The sequence below is a fragment of the Macrobrachium nipponense genome, chromosome 3 (assembly GCF_015104395.2).
Source record: "Macrobrachium nipponense isolate FS-2020 chromosome 3, ASM1510439v2, whole genome shotgun sequence".
In the NCBI taxonomy this organism is placed as follows: Eukaryota; Metazoa; Arthropoda; class Malacostraca; order Decapoda; family Palaemonidae; genus Macrobrachium; species Macrobrachium nipponense.
Genome location: NC_087202.1, coordinates 124,153,703 through 124,172,348, shown reverse-complemented (window position 1 = coordinate 124,172,348; position 18,646 = coordinate 124,153,703). Strand labels below are relative to the sequence as shown.

The window sequence follows — 18,646 nt, the reverse complement described above, 5'->3', positions numbered from 1 at the left end:
CTATGGAGCAGAGTGTAGCTGCAGATAGGCTGTTTCACACATTGGAAGAGGAAGGCCAGCTCAGTTTACAAGCAACTGTAGGCTTACACAATAAGATTTAATTTTTTCAAATTAAATACCCCCTGGGAAGGTACAAATTGATCACAAATTTGTCATGTTCGTATCCTACAAAACATTCAAATTACTTGAGAAATGGTAATTTAATAAAAGTAAAAGTAAGATAGACAAAAGGAATGTCATGGAGAATCAGTATAAGGACGGTTTATAATTTTTTACTAAAATATTGTACTGCAAGAAGCCACATATCTCTGAAGAGCAACAAGCTTCACTTTCAGTGGCAAAATTAAATACAGTATACTGAATTCATGGACGAAGTGAACTAACAAGTTAGGTATATTTAACAATGAAACAAGTTTACAATATGCAAGAATTGACCCTTGTCACATTTATTTGAACACAAAATTATATAAATCCAGAATTATGCTACAGCTCCGTCTAATCTCAACTTGAGGAAAATAAATTGGATGAAAACTATGGAGGATATGCAGGTATGCTGCTGATGGGAAGTACTATCTTGAATTTTCTAGGTGTGTAACAAATATGCTAGAACTGTTAGGGGCTTTAAACAAAGCATTTGGGGCTATTAAGTCTTGAGTGCAGTAATGTGTAATATGGATCACATTTACAAGAAAAAATATTGCAATATCAAAAAGTAACATACATGGCTAACAGACTTTCATGGTACAAAAACTGCCCTATTTACATATACAGTCAGATTCAAATAAATAAAAGGAAGGACACCTTTAAAAAATATTGAAAAGAGGGAATGAAGAGTGCTGTGGATCCACAAGATCTGCAATAAAACATACAGTGCCAGATAAACCTTCATACAAACTGTAGGGGCTGTCAGGTGTCCGAGCTTTCACAAATTCCTTGGAATAAAGGAAACTGGAGAATTGCAGCGCTCTGTGAAGATGCATTTTGTCTCCAGTGAGTCGATAAAGAGTTAGAAAAACGTAGCCACTGCCTGCAACTCCATGACAAATCCCTAAAAGATGATAATATAATTTAATATGAAATAATCATAAATCCCTAATTGATCTTTTACCTTATCACGGAGTAGTCTTTTATCTACTCCAAAATAATGTTTAATAATAAACAAAACTTTCAGTGCATATATACCAGTTTCATATTTATCCAACTACTGGCTATTAGGTTAAAAGTAATGCCCGAGTCGCACATTGGTAATTCAAGACTGAGACCATCTCAACACCTGAAAATTTCCACTTATTACGGTGCCACTACGATGCAGTTGCATGCAAGGCACTATCAATTGGCATGATCTAAAACCACGTCTGCGAGCTATACTTGTCTTCCCACTCGTCTTGTGATTTTCATGAAAATAATTTGATATAAATGTCATTTTTACCATTTTTAACAGTAACCTCTATAGTGTTTATTCCTCATAATGTATTTATATAATTTCAATTTTCATTCTCATAGTGCTGAATGACCCTTTGAGTCCCAGTGCTTGGTTTTATATAAAGCCTAATGCACATTTTCAATCTTAAGAAATCTTAAGATTATTACTAATTTTTTTCTTTTATTTAAAAATCAAAATGTTGTGTACACTAATTTTTTTGCAACAATTTCCTCAACTAGAAACCAACTCCATTATTTTCAAAAAAGACAAAATGAGTCTGAATTGGTAAAGAATATGTAAATATATTTGTGGGGAAAAAAAAAAAAAAAATTCAGTATTTTCAAGAATTTACAGTTTTTAAACTTGTTTCTTTTATACAAACAAGTCAGTTGGCTGTTAACGCAATAAAATATAATTTATTACAATATTCTGAAGCAAGAGATGAAAAGACATTTTCTGGTTTTTGTAAATTACATATTGGATTAAAGATTCTCAGTATTGTTGATATACCTTTAATATTATGGTGGCATCCATGGTCAAGACACATGACAGTAGCGTATGTAAATTGCAATTAAACCGTTGTGAATCCTAATGACTTCGCGGACATCACCGTCCAGTAAAAACGTTAAATTTGGGCACAGCCTCAATTATTTGCACCTGGTGCATACGACTACTTGAATACACGATCTCATCTCAACGTGTGAAAGGCACTCGTAAATGATTCATTGCTTATGACGTCATTGGTGTCCTAATCAGCTGACTAATTTGTGTGTATGTGTGTGGCCAAGGCCCACAAATGATGCTGATAGATCACCAAATCCAACCGTTGCGATGGTCACTGTCTTGAATCACCAAGGTGTAACTCCGGCATAAATGATTGGTAAACTGAAAATATTGAAGATTAAAATAAAATCTCAGGAAATCTGAGACCACGCTTTGATTATCAGCTGTTGGTTAAAATTAGGTAATACTTTTTTTTTCTCTTACTTTACTGGGAATAAAGCATTCACATATAGTATTCATGGGACATACAACTGTGATCAATTTGAAGACACCTTTACTTTATAGACACTTCAGCAAAAAGCAGTCTCTGAAATTTAGAAAATCTCAAACTTATGGTGGGTTTCATGATTCAATTAGTTTAGATTCAGTACTCTGTAAGTCTGCTGTGTAAGGAAGATAAGTTCACTGAAATCTTAGAAGTAATTTACAGATAAGAAAAACTGACAAGAGTTTTCCTAAATATATATATATATAAAAAAAAAAAAAAAAAAGTTCAACTTTTCTTTTTGTTTTTATAGAAAAGTAATGTCTTATTACAAAATATGCTTTTACTCCTATTTTCTGTCATTCCTCTACAATAAACCTATCACTTTTTTTTTTTTTTTTTTTTTACGGCAGACTGGGCATACCATATTGTTTTCATATTGTATTTTACATTATTGAAAAAATTATGGCGGAGATTAAAAGAACAAGTAAATTACCATATATACTCACGTATCATGCGACTTTTGAAGCCCTAATTTTGGAGCTAATTTTAAGGGGGTCACATCTTACAAGAGGTATAAAATTCCATTATGTAATAATCACATAATATAGTATCGTATGATAAAATACAAACATAATGGATATGCATCTTTTGCATGGATCTTTTAAAAAGCTATGCTTTACTTTACTGCATCACATAATTATATTATGTATTTTCATATTACTATTTGTTTTGTATTATAAAATACAAACATAGCAATCAATGTTTTGGGTTCGAAATCAGCAGAGGGCGATTGCAAGTTTGTTTGTTTTGCTTGTGCTGAACTCAAAATCAGAGCGACTTTCTTGCTTCTAGTTAGCGCAAATGAATCTTAAGATACTCTATTTAATGAGAGAAGGTTATTTGATGTTAAACGAAGTGTTTTCAAGTGGAAATATCACTTTAAATTTCATTCACAAATTATATTTTTTAGTTATTTTTTCATTAGTAGATGGCGCTGAGGGCATGTTTATTGCGTAAACCAAAATCTACAGATTCCGTCCGATATTTTCACTTTATCTCATCAGAATACTATGAGCTTTACATATTTATCTTTATTGGAGTGAAAACGGTAAAATGCGTTCTTTCATGCCCAATAGTTTTGATCAAAACACTTCTCTAAAATTTTGTTTACGGTCGAGTTTGATGGTACCCCTTACTCTATATACCTTGGATGGTACTATACCAAAGTTTGCAAGTTTCATCCACGTTGCTGATGTATGATAATAGTCATTAGCAGATGAACATTCTTTCCTCAACTTCAGCTAAAACTTACAGATTAAATTCAGCATTATATGCCTTAGTGAGTAAGGATATAGTAATGTAAAAATATATCAGCCCTATACTCCTTAACGTCATTTGTAACATAACTACAGGTTGTTCATAGCAAATCAGCTGTTTCTGGCTGTGTTTTTTTCAAACATATAACATTACTAACAATACTTTTGGCATTCTCTTTTACTTTTTTAAACTTGACTAGAAGATGGGAAAGATTAATAGATGGAGGAAAATGGGGTTAGCGTAACTAAAAAAGGAATAGATAAAGAGGTTAGCCTATTGTTATTTGGTCTCGTAAATTTAACTCGCATGATACATGCGATATGTGAATAAAAATCATTTTTTTTAAGGGTAAAATTTGTGGGGTCGCATGTTATACGAGATTACTTGTTACGAGAGTATATAAGGTATACTAATTTTACAGGGAATACTGTATAAGAAAAATAAGGAGTGTTCTGAACTTCTTAATTATCAGAAAACATGTACGTATTGATGATGTTAGCTTTAATTTAAGGGATGATGACATGATCATGACTGGACAATAATGGCTGTCATTTGTGCGAGACAAAATTATCTGCCTAAAATCTGTAACAGGATTAATAGTATATTTGAAATGCAATCAGATGCAAGAATGTCAAATGAAGCCCTAGAAATTTTATTAGAGGTCTAAACTAATTATTTTATTAGAGGTCTAAACTAATTATAAGTCAGTTTGGAACTAGTGGAGAATAATTAAAACTAAACTGATATAAAGACTTTCAAACTGGAAAATTGGTGGCCTGTATTGAACTGGTGTTTTCAAGAATGAGAGATTTTGATGGGAATGTATAAATATATAACTCGGCTGAAAAAGTAGTGAGATGTTTCCTACCAAGCTGCTCTTGAGCCATCTTGTGCATTCACAGTGATATACCTACAGTTAAAAAGTGTTACATACTGAATTAATTGGATGAGTGAATTAAAATTGTGTACATACAAAACAAAAGGATAAAAAAAGGATAACTGCATACACTGACTTCTTGTCACCAGTTTTTTTTTACGTTAAAAAAGTCCTTGGCCTTACATTTTCCTTCAGACCCCTCTTCAGTAATAATAAAGAAAGTAGAAAGAAGCACAAACATTTGGTTTTCCAATTTAGCAAACTCCGACTTATTACATGTTCAGTGACTGAAATCATGTCCTGGCGGAGGAGGGGGGGGGGGGAGAGAAAAAAAGTGACTTTGGCAAATTTTGAAAGGCCAAGGGCTAGGCTAAAGTTCAATCAACCAATACATTTCCTTTTGTGTGTGTGTATGTGTTATTTATTATTTTATGCATTTATTTATTTATTTATTTTTTCTTTTTCTTTTTTTAAGCAATTAGGGGCACTCCACATTCCCTCTTTTCAATTATCTGTAATTGACCGTCATCTGTTATTTTTGGATTTTGGCCCTTACTTGGTCATGCAACTAACATGCATTTAAAACTGGGTGCTGACCATATACCAATGATTGTTGAAGCATTTACTTCACTAAGAGTACAGCTTTTGACTACTAGGTTTGAATTTCCTTGCATTAGGGTACACTTAAAACACATTTTTTTCTTTATTTGAAGAAATATGCATGCACAAGACAATTAATTATCCTATGAGAAACATCAGAAAAACAAAAATCATTACTAACCTGGACCCTTTCTCAACAGTCCTTTATGCCATGTGATTTCACCACATTTCAAACAAGAGTCTAAATATTTCTTGTCCTTATATATCATATAGGCTTTTGCTAAGAGATATATTGTACCTGAAACATGTGAAATTTGATCTAATTAAAAATCCAGCTACAGCACAAGGTTTGTAAATATAAATAAATATATGTTGAAAGTTAATACTTTTCACTCTAAAAACACACCATTAGTACAAAAATTAACCCTGAATGGTTTAGTTGGCAGTAAAGAGGGTTTGTTTGTGGAAGACCAACATCTTGACTAGGTAAGTCCTGACAAACTGAACTGTCTGTTGCACAAACGAATTCATTACTTTCTATAAAGCAAAATAGGATATATAAATTGTATAACTCTATACTACATTGCAAACCTTTTATTGAATTAAAAAAAGGGGATAAAACAATAACCTACCTGGAGCACCATGGCACCAGTGAACCAGGTCTTCCTCGGGCGGACACGACTACCATCAAGTTCATCCATAGCACAAGGGAAGTTTCCAGATGAAGTTTGCAAGGTAGAAGTGCATCACACTTTTTCTTAACAAATCATTCGCTTGTGGCCTACTCTCCAGCCATGTCGGAAACTGAAAAAGTTTGCTCCGTAAAATGACACCCTCAAAATGAGGGTAGTACTCAAGTGCAAACAAATAAAATTCCCATACCTGAAAGTAATTCAGTGTAAGGCAACACTAAAACCTGAATCCATTTACAATTAATTTCCAATTCATCTCCATGACTAAGGAAGTCCAAGGTTTGTATTGAAAATTTAGTCGACCAAAGAATTTAAAAGGCCTCATATATATTAATCAATCACCTGACAGAAACTTATTGATGAATTAATCACCCACCACTATCATTTTATTGGGAATGGGACAACTGGTCGCGACCGACTGGCCATGGCCCAACTGGCCATGGCCGACTGGCCGCAGCACAACTGGCCGCAGGGGCCGACTAGCCGCAGCCCAACTGGCCATAGACGAAGAGATGAGAGAAAAAAAAAATTATTTCTGTCTATCTGTCTGTCTCTGCTCTCGTCTCTCTCACACAGAAAATATATAGATACAGTAAATCTAAAAGACGAAGAGTATCTGAGAGGAATTGCTCATAAACTTCTCTTAAGATATATAGTTATGTAGCAGCTATTTTAAGCAGTTTTTATATTCCAATAATTCAACTTTTTAATGAAATTTAACTTTTTTTATCTTTAATTATCTTTTATTTTCTTGATTTTTTTATTCAATAATTCAGCTTTTTAGTGAAATTTAACTTTATCTTTAATTATCTTTTATTTCTTAAATTTTTTATTCCAGTAATTCAGATTTTATGTAACTTCTATGTAATCAGCTGTGTAATAAAATTTACATTTTAAGATTATTCCTTTTCTTAGAGAAAACCTCTTTTCAAAAATGATATGCATACATGAAATAAATAGTTTTATAACCATTAACAATAATTACAAAGTTCAACAATGTATTTAAAACAGGAAACAGTCCAATTGGCAAAGTATCAAGCTCTCATTTAAAAAATGAAAATAGTTTACAACCATTAATAACAATAAAAAAAACCAGTTTTATTCGAAAGAGTTTATTTATAACCAATAACAACAATCACAAAAATCAAAATAGGGTATTTAAAAAAAAAATAGATAAATAAATAAACACTAGTTTCCTTCAAAAGATAAATAAAAATCTCTCTCTCTCTCTCTCTCTCTTACCGCTGCAGCCAGTCGTCCCCAGCGGCCAGTCAGCCACGGCCAGTCAGCCACGGCCAGTCGGCCGTGGCCAGTTGTCCTAGACCCCATTTTATTTACCATAAGTATGAGTAAATTACAAAGCTTTATTCACTTTAAATACAATGTTTTGGGAATAAGCAAGTTCTAACATAAAACAATTAATCAGCATTGGTCTTATTACATGTAAAAAAAAAAAACTGCTACAACACTTGAAGCATTGAAAGAAGAAAAATTTCAACAAGCATGCCTAGCCCACAGTGTATTGTCCAATTGCAACATCTCTCATTTTAATGTGCCAACCTCATTATTAAGGAGGTAATAATTAAAGAACACCATGATGCTAACGCTCATACGTTGTAGGTGTAAATGTAATTGTGGCGAGTGTCAGGCAGTTCTGGATCCCACAGATCAGGCAACTAATTAAAATTATATTCCATATGTACTACTGTTACTTGTAGAATGCAGGGGAGGCCGTATAGGACCAAAATGGTTCGTCCATTACCCAAGTTCAGGGTGCATTGTAAGCAACCTTTTAATACCACAGGTGTGGACTACACCAGCTCATTATGGGTTAAGGGAAATGGACAGAACCCTAAGAAAGTTTATCTAATCCTATTTACATGCCTAATAACCAGAGGCATACATATGGAACCAGTTGATAACCAGTCCTGTGACGTGTTCCTCATGAGTTTTAGAAAATTTTGCAACAGAAGAGGTTAAGCAGCACTCATGTTGAGTGACAATGCTACAATGCTTGTAGCAGCATCAGAGTATCTCAGAACCATATCAAAGAATCTCAAGGTAAAGGAACATCTGTTGGAGATAGTGTAACTGGAAGTTCATTCCAGTGACAGCACCATGGTTTGGTGCTATATGAGGAAAAGCTGATAGCACTTCTTAAGTCATGGCTTAAAAAAGATTGCAGGCCAGGTCTTACTCAGTTATGAAGAACTGACCCATGTACTGGTGGCGCTGGAAGGGGTGTCATTAATGGTCGTTAGTTAGGTTACACCCCTGGGGACTTGAATCAGTTGGAAATTTTAACCCTTAACTATTTGATTCTTGGAAGAAAGCTCAAGTCATTCCCAAGAGAAGTAGTAAATTGGGAAGAGATCTCTGGTGACCCTACCTATGGACAGAAAGAGTTCATGGAGAAAAGATTCCTGTATTCCTGTCCAGTTTGTGAGACAACCTTTCCTGTATGTGGCCAGGTTGTGGGACAACCTTTGAAGATGGGGAGAGGGAGTATTTAACAATGCTAAGAGAGACCCATCAAGTAGGAACGGTGCATAGCTCTTGGTCCAGGATAGGGGAAATAGTCCTATTCTGACAAGGGCCAAGGAGGAAGTGGAAGTTAGGCCAAGTGGTCGAGTTTATATATGGGGCAAGAAAAAGTCCCAAGAGTGGCTACTCTAAGACAGGCTCATAGCCAGATCAAAGACCTTGTAATTAAGTCATACCCCTAAAGCTGTGGCAGGAGATGGAAAAAATTGGTCCTGCATTAGAAAGTTATTCAGCCGAGCACCTGCCTGAGCAGAATGACTGCTCAGATAGCGCAGAAGCCAGGAAGGCATTGATAAGAACATGGACTATTGTAATTAATGTTATTTATTTGAGTAATGTCAAAACTCAACAAAAGAGATTGCACTTTACTGCAAACACTGTAATGTATTTTTCCATATTTTCTCCACTTCCGTGAGTGGAAATGTGTATTATATGAAAGGAAGATTTTGTTTTTATGTATTTTTATTTACGTAATTGGGAAAAGCATTGTGTTTGGTTATTTTGTGTATTAGTCTGTAAGTGTGGTGTAATATCACATAAGTATCAGTCATCAGTTGTTTGTTGACTTGATAATTTGTCGAACGTTTGTTGTTGGTCAGCCGTGACCGTGAATTCAGTCTTGTTACAACTCCAGTACAGAGCGGTTTACTAGAAATGAGTGACTCGGGTAAAAAAAAGGCATATGGACTAGACATTGTTCCTGTGATCTCCAAGATGTCATAGGGATCTCCGAGCCTAAACGACTTATGTATTCCTACCTTAAAGTTCATTTTGGGGCAAATTCCTGTTAAGCGGATATGCATATTCTAATGATGGGGAGAATTTTTCCCATGGTGTTTTTCTTTAGATGATAACGAAGTGGAGATTGTGCTAGTACCAACATTGCACATTTTTTACAGTAAGTTTAATATCATTTAATACTTATTATGTAATATACACAGCACAATGTAATATCTTGAATGTTATTTAGAATGCGTGAAGTAATCTGGGTGTCGTAGTATAGAACTTAGGCTATGATTTGGTTAGTACATTTCAATTCACTTTAAGGCTATACGATCCCTTGTGATTTGAAATGCTCTACTTATTTCAACACAAGTAGTAATAGGACTGAAGACTCACTTGGAGGAAGTCTTGGTGGAGGACTTCTTTATGGGCAAAGGTTGGAGCAAGGTCTCTCTTGGGGTCATGACTTCCCTCCTCTTCGAAGGGCTGTTGCAGAGGTGGATAAAAAACCTTGGCAAGAAGCTGTAGAAGCCGTCTTGGGACGCTTCAGTGGACTGTGCCAGCAAGTCATGAGTGGATTTCTTCTGTAGAGCAGATAGAACCTCCTTCCAGTGTCTTGCGGAAAGAGATGCAACTTACGAATTAAGAGGGGAAAACAAGAGGGGTAACTTCTGAGTGATTGTCACCCCTTTGGTTTGAGAGGAACACCATAGCTCTCGCTTTTTGAGGATGTCCATGGCAATAAGCGAGGCCAATTCATCTGAAACTGTCTCTGACTCCCTTGTCAGGCGCACAAAAGGATGCCTAAAAAATCAGAAGGTCCTCTGCAAGAACTGGGTAGTCCTCTATTTTCCTGACTAGTGCACCAACTGTCTAATCCAAGAAGCCGAATATTTCTAACACCTTTAAAATTTTCCTCATGATGTGATCCAGCTCAACTGAGGAAAAGATTTTGGCTGAAGAAAAGACAGCATGATGAGATGCATCAACCAAACTGGAGAAGTCCCCCTGGGAAGAGGCGGACACTCCCAAGGAAGGAGCTTCCCCGGTGGCATAAAAGCTTCGATGGCCGAGAAGCAAAAGAAACTTTGCCTTGATCTCTCTTGACTGCCAACCATTCTTTGACCTCATGCAGGGACCTCTTCAAGGAAGATGAGAGCACTAACTTAGGAATGGCAAGGATCTGAGGGAGGTTTCCTCATGAGGAAAGAGGAAGCAGGCAAACTGAGAGGCGCTGGCACAAAGAAGTCTGGGAAGCTTGCTAGCAGAAACCTTCAAAGGTTTGAATAGATGAGGAGGTGTATAATCATGGTCTGGTTCTTCATCCTCGGAAGAAATGAGTGACAGGGAGTCATCCCCACTCTTGGCAGCAGACGTCTTCTTTTCAAGAAACCCATAAGTCTCCCAAATGGGAGCTAATGAAGAATCCTCAGGTCAATGAGGGTGGAAGAGGCAGTGAAGGTAGCAGGCAGCCTAACAGCTGGCACCAAACTCCCAACTGCTGATGCCAAGTGTGGCATAGAAGTCAATGAGTGTGCTGGTACAAGAGGGTTTGTGTCAACTTATGGGACATGGGCTGAGTCTAGGTACCAAACACTGGCACTCATCAGGAGAAAACTAAGCTGTTGCATGTCAGTCGACAATGAGCTGGAGGAGGTGAGACAGCATAACTGCAGGAGGGTTGAGGGCTATGGCCCAAAAATCCCTATATCTCAAGACAGGCAGTCGAGAGCTTGTAGTCAATAGTGGAATGCCTCTTCAGAGGTGAAGAGGCAGATGAAAAATGCTACCAGCACTTCCTAACAAGAGACGAACCATCCAAATCGTTGACATCGGAGCATTGAAGGAGATGCCATTTACAATGGCCTCCTGTTAAAGCCCTGTGGGCATACCAACAAGATTGACGGAGGGTGAGTCTGACCTGTAAGGGCAACGCCCCAGCCAGTCTTCCTTTAGACCCTCTAGTATGTCCTTTTCCCTTGAAGCAGGGTCGCAGGGGGGATAGGTGACCTTTTTGGTCTAGGAAAAACTAGGTGTGGGATGGACAGCCAACCTCAGAAAGCACTGCACCAAAACAGCAGGAAAAGCAAAAAAACAATCCAACAAGTGAACAAAAGTTCTATACAAATACCATCAATGTTGGTCAGGAGCCGGCAGAAACGTTTCAGGGTCACCAAACCAAACCTCTCAAAAATGATATTTTCATGATAAAATAAAGTTTCACATATAACTTACCGAAACAGTTTTTACATAGCTTATAGCTTCTTACCTACGGCAGTCGAAATTCAAATTGTTGGCGCCAGCGGCGTTGCTATCTTAAGTATAGGTGATACAAGACCCGCCCACATCCGGGAACCCTGGGTACTGCTAGCCTTCTACCGTCAATTTTCGTTTAGCCGACACGTCCAATCTGTGGGGAGGTGGGGGTGTGGGCTTTGATTATGTAACTGTTCGGTAAGTATATGGTGAAACTTTATTTTATCATGAAAATATCATTTTCACATAAGTGACTTACCGAACAGTTACATAGCTGAATCCAAACTACCCGGAAGGAGGGTAGATGGACTACATAAAAATGACAGTAAGACCACATTAAACAGCAAATGTTTGCAGTACCCTACCTTGTGAGAGAGCAGCTGCAGGAGAATACTGCCTCTGGTTGGCGCTCTCATCACTCGTAGGAGACGTGGCAGTATAGGCCAGGGTCGTCCCTACTTAGTGGGATTTGTAACCATGGGACAAGACCGTTGGTTGACAAAATATTAAAAAACAGATAATGCCCTTGCCCTGGGCTTCAGAAACCAGATAAACAACAGACCATCACCTATAACAAAAATAATGACATACTCAAAAGTAATAAATAAGATCTGGAGGTTCTCCAAAGCACTATGAGCCTCCAGTCTGCCCACGACTCAACAACCTATAACAAGGCGAGGAGGACAGTAGAGGATAGAAAGTTCCCCTATGTTTCCTTTCCCAACACATGCCCGCTACCGACAAGGACCCAATTTACAACAACTATCATAGGTAGCCTCTACATTCTTCAGGTAAAATGAGGCGAACACAGATCTCGATCTCCAAAACGTAGATTGAGAATCGAGGAAAGCGACATATTGTGCTTGAAGCTTAAGATGTCGCCACTGCACGTATTTCATGTGCTTTCACCTTAAGCACATTTAGAGTCTGATCTTGGACTTGAGAGTGTGACTCCAGTATCAGACTTCTCAAAAAGAACGAAATAGCGTTCTTGGAGAGGGGTTTTGCAGAATTCTTAACCGAACACCAAAGTCGGTCGGAATTACCTCTAACGGATTGTGTCCTTGACAGGTAACATTTCAGAAGCTCTGACAGGACATAGTAAAATATTCTTCGTCCATCGGACCCACTATATTTAGATAATCCCTTAAGTACAAAAGATTTAGGCCATGGGTTAGAGGGAGATTCGTTCTTTGCTAAAAATTCGTTAACAAAAGAACAAACCGCATTACGATTTTTGAACCCCACCTCTGTGGATGGCTTGTAACTCACTCACTCTTCCTGCTGTAGCCAAAGCGAAAGAGAAAAAGTGCCTTCCTCGTTACATCTCTCAAAGACGCTTCACGAAGTGGCTCGAATCGTGAAGACATCAGAAAAGTTAAAACTACGTCCAAGTTCCAGTCCACACTATCCTTCTTGGATACTTTTACTGTATTAAAAGATTTAATTAAAATCTCCAATATCCTGGTTAGAGGAGATGTCAAGCCCTCTATGCTTAAAACACTGAGGACAGCATAGCTCTGTACCCTTAATTGTCGATACCGACAAGTTCTTAACTTCTTTAAGGTACAGCAAAAAATCAGCTATTTCTGTCACAGAGGTTTTAGAAGACGAGAAATTATGTCTTCTGCACCACGTCCTAAAGAACTCCCACTTTGATTGGTAAAGCTTGGCAGAAGAGCTTCTTCGACAGTTAGCAATAGCTCTGCCGCTCTACGAGAAAACCCCTTAGCTCTGACGAGTTTTCCGGACAGTCTGAACCTGTCAGTGACATAGCGGACAAATTCTGATGCTACCTGTCGAAGTGGGGCTGTTTGAGTAGCCGAGGATACTGAGGAAGAAGTCTGGGATGGTCTATAACCAAACTTGAGAAGGTCTTTGGGAAACCACTTTCCTGGTGGGCCAGATGGTGCTACCCCAAACGTCATTGACACATTTTGATGTGAGAGGAACTTGTTCAACACCTCTCTGATCATTCCAAATGGGGGGGAAAAGGCGTAAACGTCTAGACCCGTCCAATCCTGAAGCATGCGTCGGTCTTCAAGCAAGAGGATCTGGAACTGGGGAACAAAAGATCGGAAGTCGATTGTTCCTCGACGTGGCAACAGATCCACTGAAGGTCTTCCCCAAAGTTTCCACAGTTCCTGACAAATTTTGTCTTGCAATGTCCACTCCGTGGGAAGAACTTGGTTTACTCGACTGAGTTCGTCTGCCAGTACATTTAATTCCCCTGTACAAACCTCGGAACGAGGGAAATATCCCGATCTTGAGACCAGAGAAGGAGATCTTCGCGACTTTGTGAGGGAGAATGAATGGGTTCCTCCCTGATTCCTGATATAAGATAGAGCGGTGGTGTTGTCGGAGTATACTGCCACTCTCTTTCCCACGACCAAAGGAGCGCGAATGCTTGCAGACCGAACCAAATCGCCTTCAACTCCTTCATGTTGATGTGATTCAACCTCTCTTTCTCTGACCATAATCCTGAGATCTTTTTGGTCCCTATGAGAGCTCCCAACCTCTGTCCGATGCGTCGGAGTATAATTCTACTCTGGGTTCCTTAATGTCAGGGAGAGACCCTCCTGCAATCTTTCCCTCGACATCCACCATCTCAAGTCGTTCTTGATCTCTTCCGACACTGGGAACGAATACGTTGTCTGGTTGAGACTTCCGACACCAACTCGCTTTGAGATAAAACTGAAGAGATCTCATGTGAAGACACCACTTTACAAACGCTCTACTGATGATAACGTCCCTAGAAGACTCATTCCATTCCAAGGCGGAGGAGGGACTGACGATTCAGGAATTGGCTCACTTTTTTGAGGCAAGATTCTATTCTTTTCGGGGACAGAAAAACCCGAAAAGTCTGAGAGTCCAGAATCATCCCCCCAAATAGGGGATCTTCTGGGACGGCACTAATTGAGACTTCTCCAGGTTGATGAGAATTCCCAATTGACTCGCTAATGACAGTGTCTTCCGTAAATCCTTCACGCACTGTGTCCTCGAACCCGATCTGAGAAGCCAGTCGTCCAGGTAAAAATGCTGCATTTATGCCCAACATATGCAGCCATTTCCCCAATGGAGCAAGAACACGAGTAAATACTTGAGGGGGCCGTCGAAAGGCCGAAACAAAGGGCTCTGAATTGATACGTCCTCCCTTCGAACACAAATCTCAGGAACTTCTTTGAACTCTGGTGAATCGGGACATGAAAGTAGGCGTCCTTCATGTCCAGGGACACCATCCAATCGCCTGGGCGAAGTGCCGACATCACAGAATGATTTGTTTCCATATTGAACTTTGTCTTCAGACAAAAAGGTTCAATGCGCGTTACATCTAGCACTGGCCTCCAACCTCCCGAGGCTTTGGGAACTACAAAAAAAAAAGAGTCTGTTGTAGAATCCCTGAGAACTGTCGAGGACTTCCTCTATTGCTCCCTTCTTGATGAGTGCATTGACCTCTGCTGCTAAAGCCAAAGCTCTCTCTGATCCTGGAGAATATGCTGTTAAGCTGATTGGTGTATCGGAGAGAGGAGGATCTAAAACAAAAAAGGAATCGAGTATCCCTCTCGAAGAACTTGAACTACCCATTGCTCTGCACCTCTTCGACTCCATTCTTCCCAAAAAGATGGAGTCTTGCCCCTACTTGCACGTGAAGGAACGGCTTCTCACTTGTCCGAAGGTTTGGGGGGAGGAGGTTTCTTTGAGGACTTGTACTGTGGACGCAAATTAGTCCTGGGTCGTTGCCACTTAGGTTTATTCCCTCGAAAGGGATGCTTCTGAAGAGGAGAAGACTTAGCTCCTGTCGTAGTAGGCTCTTTCGGAACGTCTGGAAGACTGAAGAGGAGATCATTAGTAGATTTCTTTTCTAAATCCGAAAGAATTTGCTGAATGGTTTCTTCAGGGAAAAGATGAGATTTACAGAGAGGAGCAAACATGAGAGCCGACTTCTGGTTATTAGTGACTCCTTTAGACACGAAAGAACACCACCTTTCTCTCTTCTTCATCACTCCCATTGTGAAAAGGGCTGCTAATTCTCCTGACCCATCTCTAACAAGCCTTATCCGCACAGGACAGAACTCCTAACCAGTCTGTGGCAAAATCTTCTTCTAAAGACTGACAGTCTTCAATCTTGCGAGCTAAAGAGGCAATAGTCCAGTCCAAAAACTAAAATACCTCAAATACTTTAAAAATATTCTTCACCAAATGGTCCAGCTCTGAAGAAGAAAACAAAATTTTAGCTGACGAAAAGCTGCTCTTCGGTGTGGAGTCCACTAAACCGGAGAAGTCTCCCTGGGAGGAGGCAGACACTCCCAAGAAGGAACTTCTCCAGTTGCGTAGAAGCGATACCCTTTACTCTGAAGCTTAGAAGGTGGGAAAGCAAACGAAGCCTTACCTGTTCCCTCTTCTTAGAAAGCCACTCTGTTGACTCCTTAAGGGCCTGCTTCGAGGACTGAGAAAGAACCAGTTTAGGTAGACACGAATACGCTGTCTTCCTATCTTTAACGAACATTGAACGGCGGTGAAGACGGAGAAGCAGGTTCAAAGTAATCTGGATAAGTGGACAGGAAAAATTTAAGAAGACTCGAATAAGCCGACGAATCCTTGTCATCTTGATCCAAAGCTTCCTCTTCAGACTGCACGGAAGCAGAGTCGAAATCAGGCTTATGTTCTACCCCCGGTGGAGGATTTCAACAAACTCATAAGATCCTGGAAATGCTTCTTAAATGGAGCTAAGGTAGAATCGTCTAACACTGTAGCAGTCGATGTCTTTCAGTCGAAGAACGATTCTTTCTAAAAAACAGGTGAAGTCTTCGCACACCCCACGAGTCGACACAGGCGAACAACCAGTTGCGAAATTTACCTATCCGACTCACGGCGAGGGGGGTAGTCGAACAAAGACGAGCGAATACGCTTCTTGGACAGTAATACGGATCGAACGAGGCGACCGAGCCGAAACTGCGACCGAGACTCGCTTGGGAGAGTCGAGCGATCGTGAATTATCACAAAGTCTAGTCCGAGAGCCATTGCTTTTAGCCGAAAAATGCGACTGCGGAGGAGATTCACTAAATATCACATCCGGAGCAAAACTACACGAAGGTTGAGGACTCCAATGCCTCTTAGACTTCTTAACAGAGTCGGTGACGAATCACCCGCAAGAATCGAATGTCTTTTTAACGGTCGAGACACCAAATCACCTCGCCTTTTGCGCAACTGGCGATTGCACTTCCGAATTCAGAAGACAGACGAGAATCACAAACACTAATACCTTTCCACATCTTTTTGGACGACACCCGCGAGGTCGACGGAGTCGACGGCTGACCGTGGGCAAAACTCCCCCAGACTCCTTCCGACCTCCGGTATGTCTTCTCCCGGTTGCGGGGGAGCGGGACAGTTGACCTTCGTCTGGGAGTCGATGGGGGGGAACGGACAACCGCCTCCTCAGGCGCAACATTAACACTTTGCACTGCACTAGATTTCACTGTACTATCTACGAAAGCTTTAAAAGACATTCCTAACTTCATAACTGATTCAGCTAACACTTCGAACTTTTATCCATCTTAGACTCAAGCAAGGCAATGGTTGGGTTGGGTTCGGAAACATGGCAACTTGAACAGGGGTAATCAAAGGAGAAGTAGGAGGACTATTAATTGGAGAAATATTCTCTAATAAAGGAGAGGCAAGAGAAGACTTATTTGTCTCCGAAGGAACAGGAGTAGTTTCTAACCTATTCTTACTACTAGCCCTAAGAGCTGCCTTCCTCTTCCTATCTTTCTCCATTTTCTCAGCATGCGATCTAACCGCCTTCCATCCCTGTTCATCCAATTCTTTACATTCATCACATGTCACATCCATACCATTACAATTTTGTCCTCTGCATTTAGTGCACTTCCGAGTGCGGATCGTGACATAACTTAGCTAATCTTGTTTTGCAGCCAGCGCTGCAAAACCTTACAGCAGATGAACTAGAATCTGACATAATTAGCAATAATGACGAAAAACTGAATAGAGATAGCTAACTGGCAAGAAAAAACCAAAAAAACTGTACAAATCACCAAAACAAAAAACCCAAAATCCAAAATGGCGACGCAGGAGAACTGCAGCGAAAATCTCACAGGTGTTAACCCCCGTGAGCGGCAGAAACGAAAATTGACGGTAGAAGGCTAGCAGTACCCAGGGTTCCCGGATGTGGGCGGGTCTTGTATACCTATACTTAAGATAGCAACGCCGCTGGCGCCAACAATTTGAATTTCGACTGCCGTAGGTAAGAAGCTATAAGCTATGTAACTGTTCGGTAAGTCACTTATGTGAAATTGAAGCTTTACTTCCCAAAGACCCACAAACTGCACCAAGGGTCGAAGGGGACCTTGTTTTCACACAGGAGAGTCAATGACTGACTCAGAGGCACCTAATACCCATGGATCTGTTCTGATCTCTTGCTATGGTATTCAGAATTCCAAGCAAAAGGTCCCTATTCATGGAAGAACTTTCCCAGGGAAAGTACCTTTTTCACTTCCTCCTAACACTCTATCCTAGGGTTTCACTGTCATCCATCCCCATTACTTGGATAAAATATGTGACTAGTTGATGTAGAAGGGATAAAAACACTCTTAAGGCATCACTGCCAATCTTGTTACTTAAGTTATGGATGATGAGACAGAAATAACCATTGGGTACTTATGTTGAGTGCCAAGTACTACTGAGTCTTGATGACACACTACCATATATAAAGCAGCATTACCCCAATGAAAGAATGGAATAATGGCCTTGAGGAAAGCACCCTGCTACTAATTGGCAATATTAAACAATGACTTAACTTACTCTGAAAGCAAAATACCTGTGTAGTGCCTACTCTAACATATGTAGATGGTAAGCAATTTCTAGAAAAGTCTTATAAACTGTCTACCTAGTTCATTGTGAAGAAAGGCAAGACGCCAGTTTGCACTACACTACAAACTCCATTACCAATGAGGGATGCCAACGGTAAATGGAATAGTCCTGGGTCGTGTAAAAGTGAAGTACAGCTGTTGTCCTGAAGTATATATATAAATGAAGGCAATAAGGAATTTGTTACATCTCTTGTTTGTTTAAGGGCTCCAGGTAAAACACACTTGGTGGTGTCATCAAAACTGGAGATGCTCTTGACACTGGCTACAGCAGTTTTTCCCTTAGGATCTCTTGGCTACTCCATGACAAAGAAAAAATCCCATTTCCACAATAATTTTTAT

The 18,646-nt window shown here is 39.6% G+C and overlaps 1 protein-coding gene and 1 long non-coding RNA gene across 11 annotated transcripts in view; both read right to left on the bottom strand.

Moving 5' to 3' along the window:
• LOC135222034 (RNA-binding protein 1-like) overlaps nucleotides 1–18,646 on the bottom strand; it is a 171,165-nt gene that overhangs the window by 20,667 nt on the left and 131,852 nt on the right. The gene's annotated exons all lie outside the window — the stretch shown is intronic.
• Nucleotides 414–5,929, bottom strand: LOC135222033 (uncharacterized). Its single transcript, XR_010316157.1, has 3 exons — nucleotides 5,841–5,929; nucleotides 5,390–5,506; nucleotides 414–1,048 (listed from the first exon to the last, which is right to left on the bottom strand). It is a non-coding gene; the product is annotated as an uncharacterized LOC135222033 (long non-coding RNA).